Consider the following 9,220-nt stretch of genomic DNA (forward strand, 5'->3'; position numbering starts at 1 on the left):
CTGGTAGGTGTCAGGTAACATTAGATTGTCTGAGTACCATCTGAAAGGGAAGGTTTCCATAAGGGGTCGGGTGGGGGGGATGGGGGGGTTGGGATGAAGGTGGAGGGGAGGGGCGGTGGCTAAGATGGCTTATCTTTCCCCGAAGGTACCATTTTTCAAAGGCTTATTTTGGGCCAGGGATTGTATTAGCTCCTCATAGAAATAATCTCTAAATTTTAGGACCACACACGAGTTTAATCCCCATTTTAACTTGAGGGAAAATGAGAGTGACAGAGATTACAATGTGTTCAAGGTCCACGCAGCTCATGAGGAAATATCTCAATGCCTCGATAACAGTGATCCTTAACGCTGATTTCTTTTTACTGTTGTTTGTTGGGTGGGGATGAGGGCTTGAGATGAGATCAGCCTAAACGGATTTTCACTGACAACTGGTAATCCCAAAGAGGCTTCCTAGTAGGAGACTTGCAAGGTTTCAGGGCTTTAGTGTAAAGCCGTAATCACATGGCCTTCAGGGAGAGGTTTATAGAGCTCCCACCAAGTGTACCCACGTGTACGGGCCAAGTTCAGTGAGGTGAAGAACTGTAAGCCATGAACTGCTTCTGAGGGAGACCAGATCAAAGGATCAGGCCTGTTCTTATCCGCCTTGCTGACTGGGAACGCGCCTATGGTCACTTCAGTGAGTGGGCATCCAAGTAGACCCCAAGTCATACACCAGACTGTATTGTTCTTTTTTTTTAAAAAAATGTTTTATTTATTTTTGAGAGAGAAAGCACATGAGCAGGAGAAGGGGCAGAGAGAGAGAGAGGGACACAGGATCCAAAGCAGGCTTTGCGCTGATAGCAGTGAGCCCTGATTTGGGGCTTGAACTCATGAGCCATGAGATCATGACCTGAGCTGAAGTTGGACGCTCAACCAACCGAACCACCCAGATGCCCCCAGACTGTGTTTTTTTTTTTTAACTAAAATTTTTTTTAATGTTTATTTATTTTTGACAGAAAGAGAGACAGGGAGAGAGAGACAGAGCATGAGTGGGGGAGGGGCAGAGAGACAGGGAGGCACAGAATTTGAAGTGGGTTCCAGGCTCTGAGCTGTCAGCACAGAGCCCGACGCAGGGCTCGACCTCACAGACCGTGAGATCGTGACCTGAGCTGGAGTCAGACGCTTAACCGACTGAGCCACGCAGGTGCCCACCACCCCCCCCCGCAAAATGTTTTTAATGTTCATTTATTTTTGAGAGAGACAGAGCACGCGTTAGTGAGGATGAAGGGGGGAGGGGCAGAGAGAGAGGGAGACAAAGAATCCAAAGTAGGTTCCAGGTTCTGAGCTGTCAGTACAGAGACTGACGCAGGGCTCGAACCCAAGAACCATGAGATCAAGACCTGAGCTGAAGTCAGGCGCTCAACCGACTGAGCCATGCAGGTGCCCCCAGACTGTATTGTTCTTAAGTATTAATCTCTCGGCCTAAATAATTGGTCTGCTTAAGAAACCAGTTAGCTGCACCCTTTCCTAATCCGATCCTTGTCAATCACCCAGCACTGCCTTCAGATCGCCCCAGATTCCCACTGGGTCCTCCCTCAATCCCCTCCCCCCTCCCCCCCAGCAATATCAGAACTTCTTGCCGGAGTGGATTGCCAGTGTGCTGTCTTCACCTGTCTGGCGGCTTGCAAAGAGCAGATAATCCGTTTAAATCCTTTATTCTTAATAGTAATAGATGATCTGTTTGGCCTTATTTTCTAACATTAGCTTTCAGACTGCCTGTATCAAATCCACAGGTTTTGAATTTGAATCCTAGAGACAAAGAGCGGTTAGCAACAGGAAAGAGCTGATGGCAGAATTGTGCAAAATCAAATCTGGAAGAATTAATTTTGTCGCTTTCCCTAACAGGGCCGTCTTCTTCGTACCGAGCGGCAGATGATATTGGCAGTGAAAACACAAAACACGGAGTCAAGAAGAACTGGTCGCTGCACATGTCGGTCCTGCCGGGCACTAACAAGGTGACATAGGACGACTGCTAACCTTTTTAAACCTTAGTTTTCGTATTCCTACAATGGGACAGTAAGATCTTTCAAGGCTGCAGAAAGGCTTTGTGAGTTGGAACTCGCTCTACAGTCTGAGGTACCATTCTGGGTGGAGCCCAGGCCCCTCCTCCTCGGGCAGAGCTTTTGTTTGGGGAAACTGAGGAGCCGGGGGTGGGGGGGGTGGGGTTGTGTGCACTGTTGCCCACGAGGTATCCTCAGCTCTGTTGTGACCTTAAAATCTCAGAGACGGCAGCTGTGTAGATGGAACAGAGGGCCCTTCCCCACAGCCAGGGCTTGGTTTATTCAGGCAAAGATCTGGCAGGAAGGGGAACTCTCAACAGATGTGCTGATGGGCAGAGGGGAGGGTGAGTGGACAGTGATGTCACCTCCCTGTGTTAATCTCAATTACACAAGCCTAAATTACCCATACTCCTCACTAAATGGCACCTTCTCATCGTCTTTCTATGCTAAGCCCTTCCCTTTTTAAATTTAATATCCTTGGGGCGCCTGGGTGGCTCAGTCGGTTAAGTGTCCAATTTGGGTTCAGGTCACGATCTCACAGTTTGTGAGTTTGAGCCCCATGTCGAGTTCTGTGCTAACAGCTCGGAGCCTGGAACCTGCTTCAGATTCTGTGTCTCCCTCTCTCTCTGCCCCTCCCCTGCTCATGCTCTGTCTCTGTCTCTCTCTCAAAAACAAACATTAAAAAAAATAAATTTAATATCCTTTAACCCTCATTCGCACTCACCATTCATTGAATGATATTCATTGAATGTGTTTATTTATTTATTTTGTTTTTAAATGTTATTTATTCTGAGAGAGAGTGCAAGTTGGGCAGAGGCAGAGAGAGAGAGGGAGAGAGAGAATCTCAAGCAGGGATGCGGGGCTCAAATAATGCCCCGTGAGATCACAACATGAGCCAAAATCAAGAATTGGATGCTTAACCGACTGAGCCACCCAGGAGCCCCAATGAATGTGTTTAAAATTGCATTTGACGTGTGTGTGAGTGGTATGGTGTTGTAATCATTCAATTAGTCAACAAAATGTATTAAGTGCCTCTTTTATGGTAGGCTCTGTTCTAGGCCTTGGGGGACATCAGTGAACAAAACAGGCAAAAACTCTCACTCACATAGTAAAAGGTGGGAGTGGGGAGATAGTACTTACTACCTTTCACTATTACATTTGATTGTTGTCTGAGGTAGAAATAGAGCTGAGTAAGGGGGACCAAGGGTGTGTGTGTGTGTGTGTGTGTGTGTGTGCATGAGTGTGCGTGCGTGTAGAGGATTTTGAATGCTTATGATTCTAGATGGAGGGAGTAGCCAGTGCAAAGGTCCTGTAGCAGCATCACTACCCTGCATGTGTTGACTACAGCAGGGTGGCTGGTGAGGCTGGGCCAGAGTGAGCACTGGGGACAAGGGTGCTGTCAGGGAGGTAGAGGGAGTGTGGGGGGAGGGGGAGGAAGATCATCTAGGGCCTTGTGGGACATTGTAAGGACTTGTGTGCTCTCAGGGTTATAGAGTAGTTAGGGACCCCCCCCCCACTTATTTTTCCACTCAGCATTGTTTTCAAGATCCAGCCGTGTTGCCAAACGGACAGCTAGCCAGTTGCTTGTGCCATTCTGTAGCACTACATAAATTTTACCTGCTCACTCATCCAGCCTCCTGCACTTGACGTCCTCATGTGGGTTCCATCACAGGCCTGTGTGATCGTTTCTGTGGGCGACACACAGGGGCCTGGGCAGACTTGCTCGGTCACAGGGAGGCATACGCTTAATTTGGCTTAAGTAGTTCCAGATTGCTCTCCAGGCTGTCTCTACCCGACTGTGCTCCTTCAGCGGCGCTCCAGGGTCCCCGTAGCCCCACATCCCTGCCAAACGAGACGTGATTCAGCTTTCCATTTTTTGCCAATCTAATAAGTATGAAGTCCGTTGTTCTAATTTGCATTTTTCTGATTATTAACGTGCGTGAACACCTCTTTATATGCTTGTTCGTTTTTTGAGTTTCTTCTTTTATAAGTTGCCTGTTCATATTCTTGGCCAATTTTTCTATTGGGGTTCTTATTTTTTGTTTTGTTTTTTTTGCAGGAGTTCTCTTAGATTCTGAATATCATCCATAGTTGTTTTCAGGAGGTTAGATTTGAGGTGGCCTTTGAGGTAATCTAGTCTAACCACCCCATTTTACGCTTGAGGAAACTGAGACCCAAGCAATGAAATGACTTGTTAAAACACACACATAGTGGAAAAGCTGAGACTGGCAGTCAGTACTTTTCACGCCGTATCGTATGGAGTGGAGGTCCTTTTACGAGGCAGTGATGGCGGGAGGTGGTGGGCAGGAAGTGTGGGGTGTTGCTGGCTCCCTATCATCGACGCTTCTTTAGGCAGCGGGGCCATGTGCCCTGACTGCTGGCAGAGGCCAGTTCTGGATCCAAGAGGCCCTCGGTCTGATGACTGTTTCCTCCTTCCCATTCAAACTGTTACTATTTTATTTCAGGATGTTATCTCCTCCCGCTCGACTAGTGTTTCTCAAATTTTAGTGGTGTGCAGGATTCACCCAGAAAACATACTACAATGCAGATGCCCCCTCCTGAAGATGGAAGCACTGCGTGGTATTTAGGACCCTGATGCAGGTGGCCCACAGACCTCATTTTGCGAGTACCCTGCCCCAAACAGTGCCATTAGCCACCTCATTCTTCTTCTGTCTCCATCCCAGAGCACTGCATCTGCCTTCTGGGCCGCCAAACAGAGCCACTGTCATTCCAGAACATCTCTCTCTCTCTGTCTGCCAGGCTTTCACCTTTAACACCCACCTGAAGTGCTCCTTCCTTTCGGAAATTCTGTGATTCTCAGGAGCCAGGTCAAACGTGGTCTTCCTTAGAAAGCCCTCTCTGATTTTTCTGAGAATCGAGTTCAGGGTCACAGTACGAATGATGACATATGGCAGGAAGTAGGAAGAGCCCCCTCCCCGGCATGTTGCCCTTTGAAATCCTGGTGGACCGGGGCACCTGGGTGGCTCAGTCGATTAAGTGTCTGACTTTGGCTCAGGTCATGATCTCATGGTTCGTTGGGCTCTGTGCTGACAGCTCAGAACCTGGACCCTGCTTCGGCTTCTGTCTCCCTGTCTTTCTGTGCCTCCCCTGTTTGTGCTCTGTCTCTTTCTGTCTCTCAAAAATAAATAAATGTTAAATTTTTTTTTTAAATTTTGAAATCCTGGTGGACACCCCTCTGTGCAAAGTGGTGAAGGACACCTCTTGAAGGTGGCAACACCCGGCAGCAGCTAGTCTTTTTTTTTTTTTTTTTTTAATTTTTAATGTTTATTTTTGAGAGAGAGACAGAGAGAGAGAGGGAGGGAGAGAGAGAGAGAGGGAGAGAATGAGTGGGGGAGGGGCAGAGAGAGGGAGACACAGAATCCGAAGCAGGCTCCAGGCTCTGAGCTGTTAGCACAGAGCCGGACGCGGGGCTCAAACCCACAGACCATGAGATCATGACCTGAGCCGAAGTTGGATGCTCAACCAACTAAGCCACCCAGGCGCCCCAGTCTTTTCTTTTTTTTAAAGAAACACTCATTTTTTGTAATCAAATATATATGTACATAGTTTATTTAAAGAGTTGTAGTTCTACAAAATTTGTTATGGAAAATGGCAGTCTTCCATCATTTCCTTGTGTTGTTTTTTTTTTTTACTCGCTAGAGGCAGACGCATGAAACGCTTTTGGCTGATTTTTTTCGTTTGTGTTTTTGATATCACCAAAGAATATGGTTATATTGATCCTGTATTTGATTTTTTCAGTTTTAGACACTGCCTATTGACTTCCCTTTGCCGAGAATCAGGCTTTACCCTCCCATCCTGCCCCTGTGGCTCCACAGGTGCCCCTCCCCACCCCCCAGGTTCTATCTTTGCCCGTTTTTTACGGACTCGTTCTCCCTGCCTCAGTGCCCAGGGCTCTTCTGGCCACGGCCACCAGCTGTCCAGGTCAGAAATTTGGGCCCCTCCATAACTCCCTTTTCTCTTAATCCTCTACCCATTTTTCCACCACCTCCCACTCCTGGAATTCTGTCAACTCTACCTCTGACAAAGCTCTTAAACCCATCCAGTTCTGTGTATATTGCCACAGTCCCTGCTCTGTCACCCTCCCAGCTTGCTCAGGATACGACAGGTGTCCTAGTCCCCTTGCTTCCTGTCATCCCTCCCTCTTCTGTCTTCTTGACCTTACAGCCAGAGCGAGCTTCCCCAAAATGCCAACTGGACCATGTGATTCTCGTGCTTAAGACTTTGAGCGCACGGGGGAAGTTTCGAATTCCTTATCGTGGTGGGGTGGACACAGTACTTTGTTTCCCATGGCATCGCGTCTTGCTGGCACACAGACCACCTTTGCTTGCTGTGAAGGTGGGGGTCGCGTGAAATGTGAGGGGAAGCGACGCGTCCTTTCCAGGCCCAGGGAGTTAAGAGCAACACGCTTAGGATGCCTCTTCTCTCTTCTGCAAGGGGCCTCCCAGGCCCATGTTCCAGAAGCTGTAGTTACAGAGTTGGGGGGGGGGGGCTGCCCTCCCCCCATCGGACTTTACACGAGTGAGAAATAAGTCTTGGTTACACTGAAGCCCACGGAGCTTTGGGGTTGTGTGTGGCTGCGGCATAGCCTGTCGTAACCTGGAGCGACACCAGGAATGAAGAAGGCCCTCTGGGGCCTGGCCTTGCTTCTCCCCGATGTTATTTCTCTTCTCCTTGCCGTGGGCTCTGTTTTCCAGCTTTGACAGGCCAGGCTCTCTCCTGCTTCCAGGCTTCACATGTGCAGTTCTTGTCGCTAAGAATGTCTTCTCGTTACTCACCCCCTCTTCGCCACGTGGCCTGGCCAATCCCAACTCAGCCTTCGAGCCTCGGCTCGTGCGTCTCCTCTTACGGGGACCTTGCAGGATTCCGCACCACCCGCTGGGTGAGGTGCCCTTCCTCTGTGTCCCTTAGCACCCCCCGTCCACCCTTCACTTTCCACTCCGTCCTGAGGTGGCCTGATTACTTGTGTCTCTGCCAAACCAGACTGGACGCTCCCTGAGCGTCTTAACCCTGCCTGTTCTTTGTGGTTTCTTAGGGCCGGTCAGGGTAGGTGCTCAGTCCATTTTGTTGTGGGACCATCCAGGGGATCTTAGAGGTTATCGTGAAAAACTGCAATTCAGATTTCTTTTGCCAAGGTCTTCTTGGTAATTTATATTCCTGGGGCGCCTGGGTGGCTCAGTCGGCTGAGCGTCCCACTTCGGCTCAGGTCATCGTCTCATGGTTTGTGAGTTTGAGCCCCGCGTCGGGCTCTGCGCTGACAGCTCGGAGCCTGGAGCCTGCTTCGGGTTCTGTGTCTCCCTCTCTCTGGCCCTCCCCTGCTCGCGCTCTGTCTCTCTCTCTCAAAAATAGATAAACATTAAAAAAAAAAATTCCTGAGAGACAGTACTTGTTGCTCATTGGGAGAAAGAGTTTGCAGTCAGACACAGCCGGTCTCATTTCGGTCTTTCTAGCTGGGTGATGTCAAGCAAGTTACTTAACCTCTGAAGCCCCAGTGTCATTATCTACAGGGGATAATAATAGTAACCATCTCACAGGGTCATTGTGATAGGGTTAGTGTCACAATGAAATGAGCTGGTCTATAGAAGCACTTAGAAGAACCCTTGCCCCATACATGTTAGATATTTTGCGAAGAATGTCCCAAGTACAAATGTGGGATTAGACCCTGGAACAGAAACACGGGAACAACCAGGGCATCCGAATGAAGTCTGAAGTTAAATTCCAGCTTTGGGATTTCTTATTTTGACAGATAAGCCACGGTCGTGGGGGTAACTTTATGGGGAATAACTTTAGGGGAAACCCGGTGAGGGGGTATGTGGAAACTCTGTGTTCTACCTTTGTAACTTTTCTTTTTTTTTTTATCCTTAAATACTGTTTTTATTTTTATTTATTTATTTATTTTTATATTTATTTATTTTTTATTATAAAATTTATTGTCAAATTGGTTTCCATACAACCCCCAGTGCTCATCCCAACAGGTGCCCTCCTCAATGCCCATCACCCACTTTCCCCTCCCTCCCACCCCCCATAAACCCTCAGTTTGTTCTCAGTTTTTAGGAGTCTCTTATGTTTTGGCTCCCTCCCTCTCTAACCATTTTTTTTTTCTTCCCCTCCCCCATGGTCTTCTGTTAAGTTTCTCAGGATCCACATAGGAGTGAAAACATGGAATCTGTCCTTCTCTGTATGTAACTTTTCTATAAGCCTCAAATTCTCCCAGGATGTTGCATTATTACTTATATATTCACATTATTCTTATAATATCCCTTTATGATGTGGGCACTATAACGATGGCCATTTACAGATGAAGAAACTGAGGCAGAGAGAAGTAAAATAGTTTGCCCATGGTCACCTGTCACAATCCGCATAAACAGAGTAGGAATGATCGGTGGGTTGTGATTTCAATAGGATGTGATAATGAACTCTTATGGAACCCCTCCTTTTGTGTAAGGCACCTCCCTACGCACTGTGTCAACAGAGAATACCAGGAGGTCTCGGTCCTAAAGCTCATTATAAGCAGGAAGCCTACGGTGACACGGGGGTAAGGGCAGAATCGGGGGACAGGAACCTAGCCCCCAATTCAGGAGCTCCTACTCTTAACCATTATACTGGACAAATCTGGGGGAAATCATGTGGGATTCACAGAGGAAGGGCAGAGGTAAGGAAGATCTGGTTGGGGGTTTAGGGACAGCTGGCCTCATGGGTAGGGCCTTTGATCAGAGTCTTGAATGGGTCTTGGGGTTGAGCCACGCCTGTCAGCTGCTCCCTTTCCCTTCCTCCGGCCAGTCCTGAGAGGCGGATCATACTTGTATACACTTGGCTCTTCTGTTTAGCGCTTCATGAAAGACGGGAGCTCACAGTACGCAGGGCACAGGCTTCGGGGTCAAGTGGCCTGGGAATCAGAATTCCTTTGGCTTCTCGTCAACCGTTTGATCCTGAGCTGGTTCCTTAGCCTCTCCGAGCTTCAGGAAAACGAGGGTAACAGCGACCACCTGACCTGGGGTCGTGAGGGCTGACCTGGAGAGAAAATGCATGCAACGCTGGGGGTGAGACTGGGTGCCGGGGAGGGGCTCGGTAAGTGGTGGTCGCCTCTGGGTTTCACTCCTTTGTTTCATACAAGACTTACGTGGTGAGTCCTTGGCTGCGTTGCCAAACATTTCTTGGGGAGG

This window comes from Neofelis nebulosa, chromosome 15, assembly GCF_028018385.1.
Source record: "Neofelis nebulosa isolate mNeoNeb1 chromosome 15, mNeoNeb1.pri, whole genome shotgun sequence".
Lineage (NCBI taxonomy): Eukaryota > Metazoa > Chordata > Mammalia > Carnivora > Felidae > Neofelis > Neofelis nebulosa.